Genomic DNA, 24,622 nt, shown 5'->3' on the forward strand with positions numbered 1-24,622 from the left:
CTCAGAAATTTGGGAAGGGGCAGGAGCTCAGGGGTAAAGTGCCTCTTGGGTTCAATCCCCAGTACAACAACAACAACAACAACAACAACAAAAAAAAAAAAAAAAAAAAAAAAAAAAAAAAAAAAAAAGAAAGAAAGAAAAGAAAAGAAAGAAAAAAGTTCAAGGACAGCATAAGCAACTTAGTGAAACCCTGTCTCTAAATAAATAAATAAATAAATAGGACTGGGGATGTAGCTCAGTGGTAGAGTGACCCTGGGTTTAGTTCCCCGTACTGGAAGTCTGTCATATAAGCCAAGATCATTCTGAAAGAAAGAAAACACTAAAATGTTTTAATAAAAGAGTAAAAACTTTTTAAAGCAAATATTTCAAAACATGGTAATGACATAAATAGATTAATTAAATTGAATAGAGAAATATATTTCAAAACAAGGAAATTTGGAATATGATAAAGTGTCTATTTAAATGGAAGGAGATTATTTACATCAAATTCAAACAAAAGAAAAAAAAAGGGTTATCCAGAAAAGAAAAAAAAAAAGAGAGATGCACATTTCATACCCTACCCTAAGATGAATTCCTCATGGATCAGAAATTTAAAAATTTTTAAATATATATATGCATATATATATATATATATATTTTTTTTTTTTTTAATTTAGAGACAGGGTCTCACTGAGTTGCTTAGGGCCTTGCTAAGTTGCTGAGGTTGGCTTTGAACTCGAGATTCTCCTGCCTTAGCCTACCTAGTCACTGGAATTACAGGTGTGCGCCACTGCGCACAGCATGGAATTTAAGAATTTTTAAAAAGGCAAAGTTGGGCTGGGCCTGTAGCTAGTGGCAGAGCACTTACCTAGCATGTGTGAGGCATTGGTTTGATTCTCAGCACCCCCTAAAAATAAACAAGTAAAATTAAGGCGTTCTGTCCATCTACAACTCCAAAAAAAAATTTTTTTTGTAAAAAGTCAAGGTATTAGGCAAAATGATAAAGTTAGTTTGTCTTTCTTTCTTTCTTCCTTTTTTCTCTTTCTTTCTTTCTTTCTTCTCCTGGTAATATTTAAATGGAGAAACCTTTATTAACAGAAAAAGTAATTGCTTCGCAAAGAATTCCATATGAGAAGTTAAAACATGAAGGACAAAGAGAAAAAAACATACATAACATAGACAAAGAATTAACTTTTCTAACATTAAACAGATTTTACAAAACAATAATTAAAAAAAGAAAAGATCTTCAACCTTCTTTCCCTCCCCCAAAGATTGGGAAAGTATATGATCAAACAGTTTACAGAAAATGACATACCAGCACCTCATAATTTCAATACCAGAGCTTATACTATGAAAGCATACTGATACTAACTACTTGTCTATGGGTGTTCTTTGAATTATCTCTAAAGCAAGCACATTCTCACAATGCCAGGAAATTAAGCAGAGTCACAGGAATAGAATATTTCAAAAGCAGAGTGTAATCAAGAGTCAAATGCTCATGAGAGGTCAGGTTAGGTAAGTATAGAAAGTGCCCACTGAACTCATACATCTATGATCAGTTGATCTTTGATGAGGGTACCAAGACAATCCAATGAAGGAGAGAATAGTCTTTTAAATAAATAGTGCTAGGAAAACTGGATATCCCCATGCAAAATAATAAATTTGGACCCACTACCTCATACCATATATAAAAATTCACTTAAAATGGATCAAAGGCCTAAATGTAAGAGCTAAAAGTACAGGTCTTAGAATAAAAAAATATATAGACATAATCTTCATAACCTTGGATTAGACAATGGTTTCTAAGATATAATACCTAAGGCACAAGTAACCATCAAAACAATAGATAATAGAACTTCATCAAATTTAAGTTTTGGTGCATCAAAGGACACTATTAAGAATGGGAGGCTGGGTGCAATGGCACACGCCTGTAATCCCAGCAACTCGGGAGACTGAGGAAAATCATATATCTGAGAATGGCCAAGAATCTGCGCTCTCAGCAACTTAATGAGGCCCTAAACAACTCAGCAAGACCCTGTCTCTAAGTGAAATATTTAAAAGGGCTAGGGATGTGACTCAGTGATTAAGTGTCCCTGGGTTCAATTCCTGGTGCAAAAAAAAAAAAGAATGGGATTTGGGTGTGGTGGTGCATACCTGAGACTCTCAGTAGGCTGAGGCAGGAGAATTCAAGGCCTGCCTCAGCTTTAATGAGGCCCTAAGCAATTTAAAGAGCTATGTTGACTCTATTTAACTGTGTCTCAAAATAAAAAATAAAAAGGCTGGGGATATAACTCAGTGATAAAGTGACCCTGGTTCAATCTCTACTACAAAAAAATAAGAAAAAAAAAAAAAAAAAAAAGAAGAGAAAAAGAAGAATGGGGGAACACTCCACAATATGAGAGAAAATATTTGCAAATGATTTATCTGAGAAGGGTCTAGAGCCTAGAATCCTGAATACATATATAAAGAAGTCTTACAACTCAATCAAGACCCCATTTAAATAGGCAAAAGATTTGAGTGGACTTTTTTTTTTTTTTTTTTTAGTTGTAGGTGGACACAATACCTTTATTTTATTTTTATGTGGCGCTGAGGATGGAACCCAGGGCATCACGCATGCTAGGTGAGCACACTACCACTGAGCCACAACCACAAGCACTTGGATAGGCATTTCTAAGAGGATATACAAATAATCAATAAGCAGGTAAAAATATCATTAGTTATTAATCAATTCATGAGTTACTAATAAAATGCAAATCAAAACAACAATGAAATGTATGTCACATCCACTAAGACAGCTAGGAACTCAGATAATAAAAAGTGTTGGTGAAATGGAGCCTCATATATTAATGGTGAAAATTCATGGTGCAGCTGTTTTGGAAAACAGTTTGGCAGTTCCTCAAAAAGTTAACTAGAGTATCATATGAGCTAGTAATTCCATTCATGAGTATATACCTAGAGTACTGAAATAAATATTCCTACAAAAATTTGTGCATGAATTTTCATGCACTTGTATAAGTTATATTTGTATAAGTTTATAAATAAAGAACACTTACTTGCACAATTTAAATGGTGATTTTTCCACCTTCTGTGGAGCTGGAGATCAAACTCATAAAAGGTGAATTTTATGATCTGTGAATTTTATCTCAATTTTTAAAAAGTATTTATTGGATTTTTGAGAGTAGGATGTCATTGGTGGCCTTGGCAAGAGTAGTTTTAGAGGAACACTGGTAGTCGAGAGAGTGCAGTAGAAAAAAGAATGAGTGGGAAGTGAAGAAATATAGATGGTGAGTAGATACACCTTTTCAGGACTGGGATGTGGTGTATTGGTAGATTGTGTGCTAAGCATGTGGGGGGCCCTGGTTTCAATACCCAGCACACACATCCACAAAGAATACACTCTTTCAAAAAGATTAGATGAGAGGAAGAAAAGGGCAACAGTTAAAACCGACGAAAAGCCAAAGAATATTTGAATATTTTTTGTTTTGGATTGGTTTTTATGGGATAACCTTAAGAAGTTAAAGAGTAACAGGAAGATGTAGTTCAGAAGAAACAGTTGAATATATTAGGAGGAGATTGATTATAATACAATATTAAGAAAGCAGAGAGGTAGAGTGGGTTCTAAAAACTTAGAGAGCCATGGGATAGGGAAAAGAGGCTGACTAGGGAAGTAAAATTATGCTCTTTGACTTTTGGTGGGGTTACCACTTGATAAATCCATCATAAATTGGAAATATGTAAAAAAATGCATTTAATACACATGATGCCTTAGCCTAGCCTAACTTAAATGTACTCAGAACACTTATTAGACTGCCATTGGGCAAATCATATAACACAAAGCCTATTTTATATAAAATGTTGAATATCTCAATATTCAAAGTGTTGAATACCTATATCCAAAAAATGCTGGCAACATAATCCATTGTAATCTCCATGGCTTCCCCTGGTGACTGCATGACTAACTGGGAGAATCAACTTGCTGTAGCTACCCCAGCATCCCTAGAGATGCCTGTGACTAGTCCAGGAAAACATCAAATTCAAAGTACAGTTTCTACTGTATACCTGTTGCATTTGCACCTTAAAATAGGTTAAAAAAAAAAAAAAAACACCTTTTTTTTTCCTTCCAATTTTGGGGATCGAACCCAGAACCTTGTGCATGCTACCACTGAACTACCCAACCCTCCTTATCTTATGTTGAGAAAGGGTCTCACGAAATTGCCCATGCAGGAATTTGCAACCCTCACACCTCAGCCTCCCGAGTAACTGGGATTATTTCAGCTATGTGCCACCATAGTTGAAATTTGAGGAAATCAAGTAGAAAGTGTGTGATGTGGCTACTGTAAAACTGTGAGAGAGATTAGAAATAGGGAAATACAGTAAAGCTGGGTGGGCAAGCATTGAGGGCTCCACTCTAGAAGATCAATGAACAAGAATTTACAATGGAATACATTCCCATAGTTAAGTTGTTTGTTCCAGTAATATTTTGACAATCCAGGTGCAGATCAGAGAAGGAAACAGATGGATTCAACTAGGTATGAGATTTTTTCTAAGTAAGCAAGAAAGAAGAAAAATAGAGCCAAGGAGTTAAGTATGTTCTCATAAAGAGAGGTTGAGTTATGAACCATGAAGAAGAAGGGAAATTAACACTACAAAAGGAATGTTAGCTAGAGATGAGGAGTGGTGAGAAACTTCCACCGGTGAGAGAGATGAAAAGAACTGACATTTATAGCCACAGATTAGAATATCTAAGTCTTATTTTAGGATTAAGACACTGAGTGGCCCCATGTGGGTGAGTTATCCCTAGTGCTACTGAAGTTATCCATGAAAACATTTGTTTGTAAACATTTAAACATTTTTTTTCAAATGTCCAGAAATGGCCACGATGACTTTATTTTCTGCCTCTCAATGTACCTGAGCCACATGTCTTTGCTCTCATTCTTCTTTTGATGTTATTTAAAAAGAAAAATCTAGCCAGGCACAGTGGTGCCCACCTGTAATTCCAGCTACTCAGGAAGCTGAGGCAGGAGGATTGCAAGTTCAAGATAGCTTCAGCAACTTAGTGAGGCCCTAAGCAATTTAGGCAAGATCCTGTCTCAAAATAATAAAAGGACAGTGGATGTGGTTAAGAAAACCTGGGTTTAATCCCTAATACAAAAAAGGAAAAGAAAAAAAAAAAAAAAAAAGAAAAGAAAAAGTCTATGCTTGACAAAATGATCACAGTAGCATGAATGGCATAGTACTGTGATTAATACTATGAACCACTGAACCACACTGCCTAAATTTAAATTCCAAGTCTGTATAACTTTGTGTAAGTTGTTTACTCTACCTGAGATTTCATTTCCTTAAATGCAAATGTTTACCAGTGAATAAGTATAAAACACACTTAAGACAGAAGGAAAAAGTTCATTTATTAATTTGATGTTAGTATCAGAAATCTCATTACAGAACCACAAATGTATACTGCTGGCACATTTGTAACTCATTCTCTAGTCTGTGATGATCTGGGAGGTTTAGGGCATCTAATCTGGTTATTTACCACTCTACTGCATCATTGGATTATCCTTAAATTTCAGAAAATTCCAGGACAGGTTGGTTCTATTGGTACTAAACAACAAACAATATATTCTAGTCCTTTTTTTTTTTTTTTACTTTTTACTTTTTTTTTTTTTTTTTTTTTTTTTTTTTGCAGTGCTGGGGATCAAACCCAGGGCCTTGTGCTTCCAAGGCAAGCATTCCACCGGCTGAGCTATCTCCCCAGCCCATAATCATTTATTTTTTTATGTGGTGCTAAGGATCAAATCCAATGCCTTGCACATGCTAAGGCTGTACCACTGAGCCACAACCCCAGCCCCAGCATACACTTTTTTAAACAGCTAGGGGAATCTATAATGTCTTTGACTTTTTGGTCCTAAGGAACCCCTACTCTCACTATCTTGAGTTGGGTTTCTCAGACCTATCCTAATCCTACTCTGGAATAACCCTGGAACAACCCAGGATTCTGTACATGTACTGATAAATTTCTCATTAGTGACATGTAGGTGAGCTACTTATGTCAGCTACCTTCCACTAATCTCTGAGTAGGACTAAGACACAGGAAAAATAGTCTTTTAAATATTCAAATTAGGGGATGGGGCTGTGGTTCAGTGGTAGAGCGCTCATCTAGCACACATGAGACCCTGGGTTGATCCTCAGCACACAATAAAAATAAAATAAAGGTATTGTGTCACCTACAACTAAAATATATATTAAAAAAAAAAAATAGGGACTGGGGTTGTGGCTCAGTGGTAGAGTGCTTGCCTAGTGTGTGTGAGGCACTGGGTTTGATTCTCAGCACCGCATATAAATAAGTGAATACAAATAAAGGTCTATCAACATCTAAAAAATATAAATAAATGAATATTAAATTAATTATCTTTAAGTATTATAATCAAAATTCTTTATTTCTCTTGCCTCTAAGAGAAGACATGCAAGCGTTTGCGTGTACACACACGCACACACACACAATTGTCTTTCTCACCTTCTCCACCATGATTTTTTTTTTGAAACTATATTTATAACAACAGTAATTATATATATGCCATACTATACTTTCCAAGTGTTTACTCATCTATTATCATTGTATGGTAATCTTCCATCTAGCTAGTTGAGGTGCATTATCACTACTAGGCTGTAGATGAAGAAACAATGGTTAACAATGATTAGTGGCTTGCTCAAGATCATAATTTGTTGGTAGGCAAGTTGTTTTCAGACTTCAGATGTTTTTTGTTTGTTTTATACCAGGAATTGAACTGAGGGGTGCTTAACCACTGAGCCACATCCCCAGCCTTTTAAATATTTTATATTTAGAGACAGGGTCTCATTAAGTTGCTTAGGGTCTCACCTAAATTGTGGAGACTGGCTTTGAACTTGCAATCCTCCTACCTCAGCCTCTGAGTGGCCTTGGATTACAGGCATGTGCCATAACACTTGACTTCAGATATGTTTTTATGCTTCCCTACCATATACTTTCTATGCATATAAAGACCCTAGTGAGAATTTGATAAATGTCTTCCAAAAAACTATTCTAAACATTTTTTTTTTAATGCTGGGGATTGAAACTAGGTTTTGAGCATACTATGCACACATTATATCAGTGAGCTACATATTCAACTCCTAAATATATTTTTGTTTTTTACTAGAAAAAGGGTTTCAGTAAATCTCTTGTTTAAAAAATGTAAATTGAATATCCAAAAAGGAAAAATGACTATGACTTATAAAGACAATACTTTCCAACTTTCCACATCAATGACACTGATGATATACTTTAATCACAGAAGGGGCACTGACTTTAATATATCTTTAACCACTGTATTTATAACTTACTATACAAATTTCCTTTTGCCAATATAATGCCAGTTTTGTGAAACTTATTGTTCAGGTCAACATTCTACAACAAACCTTAATACAATGCAATACATACCAGGAACAAATAATCCATTTGCTAATTTCTTACATTATTTAAAACTAAATCCCAAGAGATGTGAAAGGAGTGTCGGGTATCCATATACAATCTGTTGTGGGATTACTTCTGACTCTAGGGAGGAAGTGACCATTGGTCATTTGGATGAGATGAATGGTCAGCAAGGATTCTGTCAGTTACCATTCTTCCTTCAACTAAACTCCAGGTTAGAAGGTTAAAAAGTTATTTGCATCATCACTGCCAATATCTTTTCCATCTCCATCTGTAACAACTAGGACACAGTGTACTGAAAAAAAGGAAACAAAGAGGCCTGACACTTCTGCCAAATCAATCAGAAGAATAGCATATCTAATGTGTGTTTGCACACACACATACACACAATTCCTTAACTAAGTTCTCAATTGTATCTTGTATTCTCATGCTAGGTGGCTTTTTCATTCATTCGGTAGCTGAAATATAAAGGTCAAAAAGGTTTTCATGCTTGCCTTGCAAGCACAAGACCCTGGGTTCGATCCCCAGCCACCGCAAAAAAAAAAAAAAAAAAAAAAAACAAAAAAAGGTTTTCAATAACAGAGCTAAGGACTCATATTTCCTATGCTTTTGAAATAGTGTTTTTAAAAATGTAAATATATATATAAACATTAAGTTTATAATTTAGCCATTTTTAAGAGTACAATTCAGTGGCATTAAGTACATTCACAAAGTTGTGCAATCATCACCATTTCCTTTTCTAGAACTTTTCATGTTCCCAATAGAAATTCTCTACCCATTAAACATAACTCCTCTTTCCCCCCACAACTCCCCAACACCTGGTAACCTCTATTGTACTTTGGCTTTATGAATTTGCCTATTCTAGGTATCTCATTACAATATTTGTATCATATAATATTTGTTCTTTTAAGTCTGGTTTATTTCACTTTTCATGTTTTCAAGGTCTATTGATTTTGTAGCATGTATTGTTTTGGTTTTTTTAGTTGTAGATGGACACAAAAGTTTTTATGTTATTTATTTATTTTTATGTGTTGCTGAGGATGGAACCCAGTGTCTCACATGTGCTAGGCAAGCGCTCTACAAACCCAACTCGGTAGCAGGTATGTGTAATCTCATTTCCTTTTTAAATAATTTTTCATTCATTTATTTATTGGGGAACGGGAGTGCTTACCACTGAGCTACTTCCCCAGACCATGTTGAGGGGCAGGGGGACAGGGTCTTCACTAAGTTGCTGTTGAGATCCTCCTGTCTCTGTCTTCTGAGGTGCTGGATTACAGGCATGTGCCACCATGCTTGGCAGGAATTTAATTTCCTTTTAAGGTTGAATAATATTCCATTATATGAATATACTACATTTTGGTTATAACAAGCATCTTTCAGTGTTACATTTGGGGTCATTTGGGATGTATCCAACCCCTTGGCTTTTGTGGAGAAATGCTGCAATAGATCTGGTATACAAGTATCTGTTTGAGTTCCAATTTTCAATTATTTGAGGTACACTAGAAGTGAATTACCAGAGCAAGTAGTGATTCTACCTTTAATTTTTTGAGGACACACCATATTGTTTTCTATAACATTTGCACCTTTCTCTGTTCCCACTAGTCATGCAAGGGTTCTGATTTCTCCATATCCTTGCCAACGCTACTTATTTCTGTGGTTTTTGTTGTTGTTGTTATTGTTAATTTCTATAAAGCCATCCAATGAGGTGTGATGTGGTATTTTGTGTGGTTTTGGTTTGCATTTCCCTAATGACTAGTAAGGTTGAACATCTTTTCATGTGTTATCCCTTTATATATCTTCTGGGGAGAAATGTGTATTCAAGACCTTTACCCATTTTGGGAATTTGGTTTGTTTGGGGAGTTTGGTGGTTGTTGAGTCGTAGGATTTTTTGTATATATTTTGGGTGTTAATCCTTCATCAGATATATGATTTGCAATATTTCATCCATTCTGTGGTATTTTCACTCTCTTGATAGTGTTCCTCAATACACAAAAAGTAATTTGTGTGTGTGTGTGTGTGTGTGTGTGTGTGTGGTCCGTGTGTGAGGGCTGGGCTGGGGATCAAATGCATGGCCTTTTGTATGCTAGGCAGCACTCTATCACTGAAGACAACCCTGGTCCAAGATTTAATTTGACGAAGTCCAATTCTTTTCTGTTTTCTTTTGTTGCTGCCTGTGCGTTTGGTGTCATGTTCAGACATCCTTACCAATCCAGTGCATAAAGATTTTCCTTTCTTTTTTCTAAGAGTTTTATAGTTTTTAGCTCTTCACATTTAAGTATTTGGTTGATTTTAGTTTAATTCTTGTATATGGTGTAGGTTAAAGGTCCAATTTCATTCTTTCACATTTTAATATTCCTGTGCTTTGTCTTCACACGTTTTTCTCATTATAACTTAAAATTGTAATAGCTACAGCCTATATTTTCTTTTAAACTGTTATGTACATTATATTGTTAACATGATGATAAAGCAGGTGCCGATGACTTGGGGAGTGTGAAGCAAGAGTGGATTCTAATTTTGAGGCCAGCCTTGGCAACTTTAGACCCTGCCTCAAAATAAAAGGTAAAAAATGCTGGAGTTAGACTTCATGTATGTATGATATGTCAAAATACAATTCTACTGTCATGTATAACTAAAAGAACAAATTTTAAAAATTTTAAAAGTCTGGGGATGGTAACTCAGTGGTACAAGAGACACTGCGTTCTAACCCTCATTAAAAAAAAAAAAGGAAAGAAAACAAAACAAAAACAAGATTACACAGTGGGCAATAAAGAGAGGAAAGATTTTCATCTTACAAGATTTTTTTTTGTTGATTATATTACATGGCTGAGTATATACGATAGTACTGTTCTTAGCGACCTTAAAAGACATGAAGTTTGTAGAAAAGAGAAGTTGGAGGAGGGGTAAAAAAGGGGGTAGAGTTAAAAAAAAAGAGAGAAGAGAAGAGAAAAGGAAAGGAAAAAGAAAAAGAAAGGAAAAGAAAGGAGGTTGGTAGAGAAAGCTGCCAGCTAGAGATGAGCGTTGTGTTTTGGAGAACTGGTGTCCCAGGTTATACGGTTAAAGAGTTTATAATTAGAAACGGAATTTAAGTGTTCTCTAATGCTTTTTTTCTAATATCTATGTGTGGAATATAGATATTTCTTGGCAGTTTACAGCAGGTCGCTTTATTTTCTGCCCAACATTAACCCTGGGACTCCGAGTACTCACTCAAGGTGGCGGCGCGGCCGCTGTCCCGCGGGGCGCGCGCGCACCCCCTGCGTCGGGGTCGCTCTGGCTGCGGTCCTGGCTTTCTTCCCTAGCCTGCCGCCACTCCTCCGCCCGCCCTCGCCCGCAGCCTTGTCCTCAGCGGCGCCCCGGGATCCGGAGACCGGCGCTCCACCCCGAGCTGCCCGAGGCAAGTTGCCGGTAAGTGCCGAGCCAGCCAAGCCGGGCGGCGCTCAGGTCTGGGCCGCTCCTCTCGGGGGGCGGCCGCGGCCCGGAGAACTTCAGGTCCCTTCAGATTGGCACGGATATTTCTGTGGAAAACATTTTGAGTGGCTTTTGTAAACAAAACAGCAAAACAGTTTGGGGAAGACAGAAGCCTGTCTCCCTTTCCCACCACTAAGGTTTCAAAAAAGGGCCGACGCCGTGGGAGCAGCGGAGTCTGGGGCGGAGGAGAGGGCCTGCCCGGCCGCCTGGGCCGCTGCAGAACACAAGCGATCCCAGCCCGGGAAACACTAGGGCCCGAAGCCTCACAGACCCAGGCTCTCCGGAGGTTATGAATCACGGCCTGGTCAGAAAGGTAGTGAGACAATTACTTGCCCTGTCGTTTAGGCGATACCGACTTTGGTACTGTTTCAAGGCAGACGCTCAGGCCACCTCAGTCAATATGTACAGGTGGCATAGATAACCTGTCAAACTTTACTGAGAAGTAAGATGATCGTAAATGAAAACGAAAAAGCAGAAAAAGGGGTTGGAAATGTAGCTCAGTGGTAGAGCACTTGCCTAGCATGTGGGAGTCTCTGGGATAATCCCCAGATTAAATCCCCAGATCAACACAAAAACCAAAACAAGCAACAAACACAACAGAAAAAGAAACTCAAAATGAACCCAGGGCCTCCCTCAAGCTAGGCATGTGCTCTACCACTGAGCTACATTCCCGGACCCCATTTTATTTATTTTTAGACAGAGGTCTAGTCAAGTTGTCTAGGTTGACCTTTAGTTTATGATTCCTCCTATCTCAGCTAGATATATTCTCTATATCGATTTGTGATTACAGTTATGTGGCCACCATGTCCAGTTAGATATATGCTCTTCTTGAAGCGTTCATAAAGATGGAGATTCTACAAGCCTATCTAGAAAATTCAGTTCTTCTACACACTTAAATGTTGCCCATGTAGTACTAGTAAGGCAAACATGATATGATGGGAAAAGTCCAGGACTTGGAATAAGGACAAGTGTAATTCAGTCCTAATTCTTCTGTGTATTTTTTAAAAATCTTTTTCAGTAATAGGAATTGAACCCCATTGAGCTACATCCCAGTTTTTTTCTGTTTGTTTTATTTTACAAGGTCTCACTAAATTGCCTAGGTTGGCCTGAACTTGTGTTCCTCCTGCCTCAACCTTCCATCACTGGGATTACAGGTGTGTGCCACCCAGCCTCTTCCTCTGTTTAAATGTTCTAACATAGAGCATATGAAAAGTAATTGTGGATCGGGCAGCGGCGGGAAGCTACTGGGCCGGGAGCAGTCGGGGTGGGCGGAGGCTGGATGTGGGCGCTGAGGCGACCCCCATGGCGTTTTCTCAAACTTCGCGACCAGGGCAAACTCTGGTTGGAGAAAGCTGTTCAGTCAGCAGGAGAACGGGCCTCCAGAAGAAGCAGAAAAATTTTGCTCACGGATCATTGCCATGGGTCTTCTACTCCTTTTAGGTCACTGCTTCAGGGAACCATGTCATCAGAATGCCCAGTCAGAGTTTTGCTCCATTTGATATATGAACTGCTTACCTTCCTTTCCAATCCAGACTCTCAATCTGCTATTTTGGAAACGCCAAAAAAAAAGTTCACATGCTGCCTAGCAGGTGCTGATGGAGTTGCTGCTAATTGAACTGTGTCCTGAGCTGAGAACTCATTTAGATCACGTAAAGTTGGTCAAGTTGGAGACTGCACAAATAAATCACCAGAGAAATTGTCTGTAATAGTAGACATGAAACATTTTCCTCTTTTCCACAACGGATTTGACTGAGAACCCTATTGATTTTTATTTTAGTTACCTCCTCTAGTTTTATGTGAAATAAGCAAATTGGGGGGAGGGGTCGTGATGCTGTGGTAGACAACAGAAATTTTAAAAAACCTGTTTATTAATTAAGTATAAAAATACTTTCAAAAGTTCAACAATACTGATTGAAATACAAATGTTAATATTGATGAGACCCTAGAAATATTTTTAATATTTATGAAACGATTTTTGTTTTACAATGAACTATGAATATTATACAATTAATTTCCTCACTGAGGATTCTGAATATTCCTATGTTATTCACATGTACTGAAGAACATGTTGTACAATGCTTTGTGTAAAGTATTGTTAAAACTTTATTGTCTTTATTTTTGCCAAAGATTTCCCATAGTTTGAAGCATTTGAAGCAATAAAATATAAAAAATTTTAAAAAAAAGTATATTGTGAAGTGCTATATAAACGTTAATTTTTCAACAAAATTTATTTCGTACACACTTATACAAAAGGCCTGACTTTGATGGACATTTATTCCTGTAATCATTAATTTCTATTTAAATCTTCTGTTTCTCTACATCATTGTGTTGGTCACTGGTCACCACTTCAAAATGGCTGTCTGTTGTTATGTTGTAGATTTAATTTTGGTGAGGCTAGCCTTATGAAAATTCATTATTTTCTGAGAGCCATTGTATTTAGAATTCAGGTATTGGCCAACATGTAAATAGTGGCATCTGGTTTACGTTTGGTTGTTTAACTGTCTTGTCTGTTCTTTGATTTGAATAAGAAGATGTAGATTTGTTCATAACCTAGCCAACTTTTCTATTTTTGATAGATTTTTAGTTATAATTGGACACAATTTATTTCCCTCTTTCTTCTTTTCTTCCTCTCTCTCTCTCTCTTTCTTTCATTCATCTTTTATGTGGTTCTGAGATTGAACCCAGTGCCTCACACGTGCTAGGCACGCACTCCACCACGGAGCCAGCAACCCCAGCCCCCAATTTTTCTATTTATTTTTAAAAAGAATAAGACTTGGGCTGGGGATTAGTTCAGTTGGTAGAGTGCTTGCCTTGCAAGCACAAGGCCCTGGGTTCAATCCCCAGCACCACAAAAAAAAAAAAAAAAAAAAAAAAATAAGACTTACTGAATTGCTAATAGAGACATGGGATACCATATTTACTAAAATTTAGAGAAATGTAAATGCTTATATACAAATAAGTTTAATTCTTTTTAATGACAACTTTTTAGAACCACAAAGATTCTTTTGGAGCTTAAGTCAGAAATAGAATATTGTGCTTATTAGAATAAGTGAAAGGGTTGAAGTCAGTAGAGAGCTACTGGAGTATGGCTTCCTGAAAACCTTGAAGAAACAGGTGGGTCAAGATGCCAACGTAAAACGGTAGGGTAGGAACTAGAAAAGAGTTATCATGTACTGTGAATTAATCACTGGAGATACCAAGCAGAATGTTGACATCGTCAGAACCAAAATGAGTCTAGGAATTAAAAGAGACCAAAAACAATACCTTGCCAGGTCAGGAATTAAGACTAAGATAAATCAGTCTGCCATGAGAAAAAGGTAACATATTCTTGGGTTAAATTTTATATACAACAAATGCCACTGGAAACTAGAATCTCCCTTGGGGTTAATTGTCAAAATATTCCATAGTTATCATTTTTTTAATCTGATATTTACTGAGTACTTGTTAGGTGCCTCTGTGCTATCACCATTCTAACATGTTCTTGTATTACTTTTTAATCTTTACACCAACCTTACAAAGCAGGACATCTACTTATCTGCAGTTTATAGATGAAGAAACTGAGGCAATGGAGGTTACCCCAGCTTGTCTAGAGTTACTCATAATGATAAATATGTGACTCCAAGCCAACCTGCCTGACTCTAGAACTGGCACTCTGAACCTCTATGTTACATGGCTCCCTGCAGTTTTGTTTTAATATTTTTTAGTTGAGATGAACACAATACCTTTATGTATGTATGTGGTGCTAAGGATCAAACCCAGTGCCTCACACATGCTAGGCTAGTGCTCTACCACTGAGCCCCAGCCCTCCCTGCAGTTTTTTTTTTTTTTTTTTTTTTTTTTTTTTTTTTTTTTTATTGCGGTGCTGGGGATGGAACCCAGGGCCTTGTGCTTGCAAGGCAAGCACTCTACTGACTGAACTATCTTCCCAGTCCCCCTCCCTGCAGTTTTAATTCACATTTATGATTTATTATTATTTCACTTGGCTCAGCCTAGACTTGGGAAAGTTTTCTGGAAACATACATATCATGTCAATATTATTAAGTCTAATTTTTCTTAAGAACACAATTAGGAAAATTGAAAAGAAATACAACGTAAGGAAAAGAATCTTCAACTTCATCTCTTTTGCAGTTTTTATAGTTTGGTGCACAAAAGTGCTTGCAATTTTGTCATCAGAATTTTTTTTTTCAGCACTGGGGATCAAATACATGACTTTGCACATGCTAGGCAAGAGCTTCCCATTGAACTACATCCCAGTCCTCATCATAAAAATTCTTCATGGCTGAATTCATTTAATTTTGGATCTATTTAATTGTAGAAAAGTATTGGCTTTGTTTTTCCTTTTTCAGGAAATATCACTGATCTGTAGGCACTCTAAACTCTTATCCTTGCATCCCTTTTTGCTGGAGGGGATTTAAAAAGATTTCAGGGTGTTCAAAAGAAAATATCATCTAATTAGATATGTGAGATTAGAACTCAAGAGAGATTAGAGGTAGAGATATGATTTGGGGTGACTTCTTAAAGAGGTTAAGTTGAAATTATGGAAATTCATGAATCTCCAGAGGAAAAAAAACTCAAAAAGAAAAAAATATGACAGTCCAGGCAGACAAGACTTAATAGATCATTCTAGTCCAATCTTTTACACAAACTCAGAACAAAGCAGCTAGTCTCTACTACTGTGCCTATGGTGATAGGAACTCATTACCCTCTGCATTACTTTCTTCTTGTTGCTGTAACAATACACAAATTTATTACTTAAACAACATAAAACTATAATCTTAACAGTTCTGAAGGTCAGAAGTTCAATATGGATTTAACCTGGCCAAAGTCAAGGTACTTGTGGCCTGTATTCCCTCTAGAAGCTCTAGGTAGAATTTGTTTCCTTGCTTTTTTTTTTTTTTTAGATGTCAGTTGACCTTTATTTTATTTATTTATGTGGTGCTCAGGATTGACCCAGGTGCCTCATGCATGCGAGGCAAGCACTCTACACAGAGCTACAACCCAGCCCTGCTTTCTTGCTTTTTCTAGTTTCTAGAGGCTGCTTGCATTGTCTTGGTTTATGGCCCTTCTTCCATCTTCAAAGCCAGCAACATAGCATCTGCTATGGTTTGAATGTTAGTCATTCAACTAACATTGAAAGCTCATGTTGATATAATATTAACTGCCATTGTGATAACATCAACAGTGGGACCTTTAAGAAGTGATTAGGTGATTAGGCCACATGAGTGGATGAATGCTTTTATTGTTGAAGTGGGTCCCTTGCCACAGGAGTGAGTTTCTTATAAAAAGTGAGTTCTACATCCTTTGTCTCTCTCTGGCCCTCTCTTTGCTTTTACACCATGGGTAAAGCAGCAAGGCAGCTCTCATCAGATGTGGGCCTCTCACCTTTGAACTTCCCAGTCTCCATAACTATGAAGAATACATGTCTGTTCTTTATTACTTACTAAGTCTATAGTTCTGTGATTTTTATGGTACTAGGAATTGAACCCAGGATCTTGAGCATGCTAGGTAAGTACTCTACCACTGAGCTACATCCCTGGTCCTTTTTATTTTATTTTGAAATATCGTCTTACTATTGTTCAGGCCGGCCCTAAGCTTGCAATCATCTTACCTCAATTTCCCAAATAGCTGGAATTGCAGGTGTGTGCCACCATGCTTGACTTCTAAAACAGCATTCCTTTCCTGTTTTTTTTTTTTTTTTTTTTTTTTTTTGGTACTGTGGAATAAACCTTTACCCCACAACCCCAAACCTTTGTAAAAATTATTTTGAGACAAGGTCTCACTAAGTTGCTTAGGGCCTTGCTAAATTGCTGAGGCTGACCTCAAACTTGCTCAGCTTCCTAAGCAGCTGGGATTACATGCTCTACCATGCCCAGCTAAGACAACATCTTTTTATCTCTGACTCTGACCTCTGATCTTTCTGCCTCTTTCTTTGATATTTTAAGGACCCTTTTATTATTTTGGATACCTCTGGATAATCCAGAATATTTTAAAATCCTTACATTAATCACATCTACATAGTCCCTTTGTTATTTCATGTAACATATTCAGGAGTTCTAGATATTAACATATGAACATCTTCTGGGACTATTAGTCTTTTATACCCTTCAAAGCACCCACAGTGCTAATGGTTACACATTTTTATACTAAGCTAAACATTGTCTATGTGTAGTTTCTGAACATTATTTGAGAAGTTTTGTTCTTTGAAGTCACAAATATTTTAATATCTCCCATATAACTCTTTTTCAGATATTTGAAGACATTGATGCCATCTCCCCTGACTTTTTTCTGCAGACCAAAACTATTTTCTTCAGCAGTTTCCTAGGCTATAGTTCCAAACTCCTATTATTCTGGTGGTCTGTGAATACTTTGGCTTATCAATATTACTTTCAAACTAAGGTGTAGACTGATCAAGCAAGAATAGATAAAGTCAATATTCATCTGATTCTAAGCACTAAAATTTAAACAATGAAGCTCAAGAATGTAGTCCGCAAAAGTTTACCTGTGTCTACCTGGAGGGTACCGTTTTTTTTTTTTTTTTTTTTTCTGTGTTGGGGATTGAATTCAAGGCCTTGCACATGCTAGGCAAGCACTCTGCCATTGAACAATATTCCTAGCCCTATACCATTTATTCTTAACTGAAATGCTGAATTTTAAAGTTAGATTTATCAAATAAATCTTTAATGTCAGTGAATAATTTAGTCGTTTTTAACAACTACATGTGATCTGCAAATTTAATATATGTGTATTTTCTAGCCCAAGTATTAATTAAAAGATGTTAAGTGTAAAAGAGTCCATGACAGAGCCTCACAGCGTAACTGAGGGTTTTGTTCCAATGACACATTTATCTGCTTTCTTGAGCCATAGTCATTCAAGCAAGATCTATGTTATAATCTAGTCTATAGTTTTTCAGCTTGTCCACAAGGAATTCAACATTTTACATCTACTAATCTATCTGAAAAGAAGTTATTGTGGCTTAACTTGCTTTGGTAAACTCAGGTTGGCTCCAAGTGATAGCTCTTCTCCTTAAGTACTCTCAAGTCACCTATGGAAATACCAATCTGGACCTGTTTCTGGCACTAATGTTAAATTTGCCAGAATACACTATGCCAGAATATAACTTTCTATATTTTTGATCCTTTGTCAAAAATCATGTTATTCTGGCTCTAGAGTCTGAAGATCCTTTTTTCTTACAATTCTTCAACTATGAATCACTATGATAACCTAGGAGAGATGATGGCCTCATCTGGAAATTCTCTTGGTCAGGCTGGGTTGTGAGGCAGGTTCAACCCCGATGGTAAGGGAGCTGTCTCATGGAATACAACAGCAGGTTCACCATGTGAGAGGAAATGGAGCAAGCATATGTGGAAGCTGTATCAATGATCAAACAGGTAAATACAAATAAAATTTCATTGTTTTCAATTTAATCGGTTATTTACTTAAGAACTTCTTGACAAGTCCACAAGAATTAGAAAGTGACTAGAGGAGAGACAGGAAACTCTTTGTTCTAAACATAGATCTTGAGCACATATTCACAGGAATATTTCCATGTATAATGTGAAATTTCTCTAACACAATCGATAATGAATAGGTTTTATCATAATTTATCAAGTTAATAGTTTCAAACCTTAATTTTATGTGTTAATAGTTTCCTTATTCCATTAAGTAAGAAACTAAATCAACATATATGTTCATAATGTATGAACTTGATGATCTTTGGTGATAACCAAATCAAAGACAATGGTAATTACAATTAAGTTCCTGCCTACGTTTGTACTAGTACCCTCAAACTTTTGTGATGGCTATAAGTTTATTACACAAATAGGAATATACACATATCAAACACAGATTAACTTAAAAACTGACTTTTAATATAGTGATGAGAAATATTTTGAAAATGATTATTCAATTCTTAGGAAACTGCCTATGGTAGACTCCTAAATGATATGTATTAAATGAATGAAAACATAGTAGAATAATTATAATAATACCTTCCAAAATTTTATTTAATTTTAATTTGTCCATAGTAGCAAACATTTCTCTAACATTTGTTATCTATGGACGGCATCGATAACATACACACAGGGGAAGACACTCTATGTAGTGAGATATCATAGACAGCTCTAATTAGTGATTTATGAGAAAATATAGAGAAAAAATCCAAGTCTTTAGAAATCTAGATGTCTCTGTATTTGGTTAGATTTTTTTCTACTTGTCTTGCTCAATTTATAACATTGCATATTTGAACAAGAAAAATGTTTAAAAACCTCTGGCATTTATAGTAAGTATCATGTCTTAATTAAATGTGAAGACTATTTATTATTGCCTTATAATGCTAGGTAGATGTGTTCATTTAGAACACAAACTCTCTGAGCACAGTACCTTGTGCTATTTGTCTTTGTATTTCCAGTTCCTGGGGCAAGAGGAGGTCAGGAAATGTTTCATATGAATGCATTACCTTTAGATGGTCTATATGAAGAAAACAGAGCAAACCAGTATACAAGACTTTCGCTTACTTCATTTACTGTACATTTCATTTTAACAAATGTGTGGTATTTATTATCTCTGGTGAACAAAATAGCCTAAAGCTCAGAGGCAGTTCTTTATGACCTAAGCAAACAAAATGAAGACCTAAATTCCAGTTTACCCATTTGACTCACTTTCAGAGTTTTAATCAGAGATTTTTTTTATATCCCCTCCACAAAAATGGACGAAGTTAGTTAAGAACGGTTACTGAGAAGTTTTGAAGACATGTGAATGAAGGAATGATAAAAGATGGCTACAAAAATATTGTGCAATTCAAGAGAAATATAGTGCTATGTTAAAAAGAAGAGCAAATATTCTTTGGATCTATAGTTAACACTATTATTTTTCTTATAGTTGGGATTTACATCTTTTAGTTAATCCAGAAATTTGGTCCAGTTCAGGGTGTGTGTGTAAATTTGCTTTTGCTTTCATGTCATTTTTCATTTGTTTTTGGCAGTCACAGATAACATTACCTCTCACAGAACCACTTTAGGATGCAGTTTAGAATAATCATTTAGAATTATAGTCTTGGAAAGCTAAATTTTAAATGAAAATAAAAATCTTTCTCATTTAAGTTTTCTTAACAACAGATAAAAATAAATGTTGGCTATTTCAATCTTTGACAAAGGATCTGGAAATCACTAGCCCTAAGATGTCCACTTTTTTCTTTTCTTTTTCTCTTTCTTTCTTTCTTTTGGTACTGGGGATTGAACTCAGGGGCACTTGACCACTGAGCCCCATCCCCAGTTCTATTTTGTATGTTATTCAGAGACGTCTTCACTGAGTTGCTTAGGGCCTTGCATTTGCTGAGGCTGGCTTTGAACTCATGATTTTCCTACCTCAACCTCCGGAGCTGCTGGGATTACAGCGTGCACCACTGCACCCGGCTAGATGTCCACATTTTTAAGGTCCCATTTTTCACTTTAAAAATTTTGAGGAAATAGATATTATCCCAACTGTGGTATCAATATGGGTATATACGTACATCAAAATACATCAAATTTTATAGTTCATTGTATGTCATACAACCTCATTACAATTTTAAAATAGGGCTGGGGTTGTAGCTCAGCAGTAGAGCACTTGCCTAGCACTTGTGAGGCACTGGGTCCAATCCTCAGCACCCACATAAAAATAAAACTAAATAAAATAAAGGTATGTGTCCATCTACAACTAAAAAAAGTATTTTAAAACTGTAAAATAATTTTAAGATCAGGGAAGAATGACTGAGTTATAATAATATAAAAATAGATGAATTTCACAAACATAATGTTAAGCAAAAGAAGCCAGATTAAAAAAAGAGTACATCTCCTGGTGTGCCTGTAATCTTAGAAACTCAGAGGCTGAGACAAGGATAGCCTTGTTAATTTAGTGAGACCCTGTTTTAACATTTAAGAAAAGAAAGAAAGAAAGGGGAGGGGGAGGGACTGGGAATGTAGTTCAGTGGTAGAGCACCCCTGAGTTCAATATCTAACACCACACACACACACATACACACACACATAAAAAGAGTACATGATGTGAGATTCCCTTTTGAGGTAGGGTAGCAACTGAAAAGGACCATAAAGCAGTCTACTGGGTGGTAGTGATTTTGTTTCTTGTACTGGTTGCATGGGTACCCTGTCTTCATGGAAATTCAATAGACTGTACAGTTATGATTTGTGCACTTTTAAGTTATTCTTTAGTAAACTTGTCTAAAAATGTGAAATGCATGTGGTACTAGATGGAGAGTATGAAAATTACCCAGAAATTTCGTGAAAATTTTGCATCCTACTCATAATGTATCAGCTTGTTTTAATAATAAAAGTAATGTTATATATGTATGTATTTTATTTATTTATTTTTAGGTGGTGCTGAGGATGGAACCCAGAACCTCCCATGTGCTAGGCAAGTGCTCTACCACTGAGCCGCAACCCCAGACCTGTATGTATGTATTTAGTGGTACTTGGGATTGAACCTAGTGGCACTCTACCACTGAGTTACATCCCCAGCACCCAGCACTTTTTTTTTTTTTTTGAGACAGGGTCTCACTAAGTTGCCCAGATTGGCTTCAAACTTGCACTCTTGGACTGGGGATATAGCTCAGTTGGTAGAGTGCCTGCCTCACATGCATAAGGCCCTGGCTTCAATCCTCAGCACCACAAAAGAAAAACAAACAAACAACAACAACAAAAAAACAATAAACTTACACTCTTCTTCCCTCAGTTCCTTGAATCACTGGAACCATAGGTGTATGCCATCATGCCCAGCTGATATAAAAGTAGTGTTTTAAATTATTATAAAATTTTATAATGGATTAAAGACATGTACAAACATTTCACCAAGAGGGTGTACAGGTGGCAAATAAGCACATGAAAATATTTTCAACATCATTAATCATTATAAAATGTAAATTGAAAACATGATATATTACTACATATTTATTAGAATACCTAAAATTAAAAATAATGATTAAGCCATGTTTGCCTAGCATTTACAAGACCTGGGTTCAATCCCTAGCACTGCAGAAAATAAAAATGAAAAATAGGGATAAGCCAATATAGGAGAGGATACAAAGAAACTGGATTTCTTATACATTGCTGATGGGAATGTAAAATGGCATTCCCTGGCATACCCTGGAAAACAATTTGGCAGTTTCTTTAAAAACTAAGCATAAACTTACAACTCGGCAACTACTCCTTGGCATTTATCCAGATAAATAAAAACTTATTTTCACACAAAAAACCTTTACACAAATATTCATGGATACTCTATTTATAATAGCCCAAAATTGGAAACAAACCAGAGGTCCTTCAATAGGTGAATAACTAGTATATCCATACCAAGAAGTTCTACTCAGCAGTAAAAAGGAATGAACTATTGATATATGCAACAACTTGGATAGATACAAAAGGGATAATATTGAGTGAAAAAGTCAGTTTCAGAAGGTAACCTACTGTACTATTTCATTTACATAATATTCTTAGAATGACAAAATTATAGAAAAAAGATGAATACTGCCATTAGGATGGAGACAGAAGAGGGGTAGCTTGAAGATCCTTACAGTAATGGAACAGTAATGGAACAGTTCTGTATCTTGATTATGGTTGTGGGTATACATGTGACAAAATTGCATAGAAATTTGAGCACATATACATAAATGAGTGCATGTAAAACTGGTGAGATGTGAGTAAAATCTGTGAATTATACCAGTGTGATATTGAACTACAGTTATGTAAGTGCTATCATTGGGGAAAATTAGGTTGAAAGGTACTCAGAATTTCTCTATTACTAATTTTTCAACTTCTTGTGAATATATAATTATTTCAAAATTTTAAAATACTATTGAGTAACAGAGATATTGTAGTGGATGAATACCTATCAAGTTTTCTGCTTATGCTCCCTTACTAGAAATTTCTCTAGTTTCTTTCCCCAGGATTGTAATGAAAGCTGTCATGTTCAATCTAAATTGTCCCAAATCTAAATGACAGTTGATTAGTCCAGGGATGGGCATCTGCTCCAATGTGGGCCAGTTGGAGCCTTTCCCTGGGAATACGGCATTTGGACTGAGAAAAAGCCTTCTCTTTTCATGTGTCTAAACTATAATTTGTAAATTCAAGAGTTACCAGGGTGTCCTATTTTCCACCATATGATTAGGAGAGGTAGAAGAACCTGGTGGACAGAGGAGGCGAAATTCAGCAGATGTACAGAGGGAGGGGGAGAAAGAAGATGGAGAGTCCTGTTGATATTTACCTTCCTGGTTCCTTATGTCCAGTTTAATTACTGCCCTTGGGTTTTATGAGACACTTCTGTACCTTTATAATAAATTCAACTTCTTATCTAAGATCTATTTGGATTTTGATGATTTGTAACCATAAAGAATTCTAAACAAGTTAATATCATTCTATTAACATAATAATATATTGTTATTAACATACAATGGTATGGTTAATTATTGAGATGAAATGTGTAAAACATCTCAAGTAAACATTGTTATCATTATTATATCACAGATGATTACACATTCCATTAGAAAATGTGGTCAATATTAGAATTACTGAACACAATATACTTTTTATTGATAACAGCACAATTTTTTGAAATAGTCTATTCTTTTTGTATGCAAGTCATTTAATACATTTCAGTTTGGGAGATCCAAAACAATTAAACATGTCTATTTAAAAAAAATTGTAAAACCTTGGTTCTTTTTACCCCTAGTTAACTGTAAGTTTGGTTCTTTTTTCCTTTTAATATACATTTGCCACTGTTCAAACAAGTATAATTTTAATGGAAATATTGTTAGAAAGTAGTAAAACAGTTCTCCCTTTTCTGGAAAGAAAAAAAGAATCCTAAACAAGTTGGGTATGATAACACATGCCTGTAATGCCAACTCTGGAGACTGAGGCAGGAGAATTACAGCTTGAGGCCAGTCTCAGCAATTTAGTGAGACCCTGTCTCAAAATAAAAAATAAAATATAAAAAAAGGGCCAGGGATGTAGTTCAGTGATAGAGCACCCCTGGATTCAATCTTCAATACCACATATAAAGAAAAAAGTTTGCCTTTACAGTGTCTTTGATAAGATAGGCACTCCTCCATAGTACAATCATAAACATGTACTATATATAAAGATCATATAACCCATCCCTCTCATTTTCAGGTGAGAAAACTGCAGGTGAAGGGTAGCCAAACCAATAAAGCTAAATGCTCGAAAAACCAGAGGCAGCACCTTGTCACCATCTTCAACATTACATGGTAAGTCCTGGAGGGAAGCACATTACATGGTAAGTCCTGGAGGGAAGCGTCAGGATGCTCCATGGAGGATTTTATTTGCTTGTTTTTAGTGTACTAGCTGCATAATTAATGAATCGGAATGTGGTTAACAAGGACCTATTTGAGAGATCAAATGAATAAGGGATGAGGAGTAGGGATATAAATAGCTATAATTATAGGCACTTAATGCTAAAAAAAGTCTTTAACTTTTATCATTATTAGTCATGGAGATATTCCATTTGTCACATACATACATAACAATTTCAGGACAGAATGGAGAAAAAAATGTAAGACTACACTCACAGGATGTAAATACTCAGTTGACGTAAACTTCCTGAGAGGTGGAGGGTTGCTCGGAACTTCCTGCTTGGTCATAACAGCAAGGGAACTGGAACACATTAGTCTCCCTCTTTCAATATGATCCCATAGAGTTGATTAAAAATACAGATTTGGGATTATTC

The 24,622-nt window shown here is 36.2% G+C and overlaps 1 protein-coding gene across 1 annotated transcript in view; it reads right to left on the bottom strand.

Moving 5' to 3' along the window:
• The window catches only part of LOC124977719 (uncharacterized), a 102,702-nt gene that overhangs the window by 28,866 nt on the left and 49,214 nt on the right, over positions 1-24,622 (bottom strand). Inside the window, exon 8 of the transcript XR_007107246.1 lies at positions 10,631-10,938. The gene's annotated coding sequence lies outside the window, so the exon portion shown is untranslated. The remainder of the gene's footprint in view (positions 1-10,630; positions 10,939-24,622) is intronic.

The sequence above is a fragment of the Sciurus carolinensis genome, chromosome 2 (assembly GCF_902686445.1).
Source record: "Sciurus carolinensis chromosome 2, mSciCar1.2, whole genome shotgun sequence".
Taxonomy (NCBI): domain Eukaryota; kingdom Metazoa; phylum Chordata; class Mammalia; order Rodentia; family Sciuridae; genus Sciurus; species Sciurus carolinensis.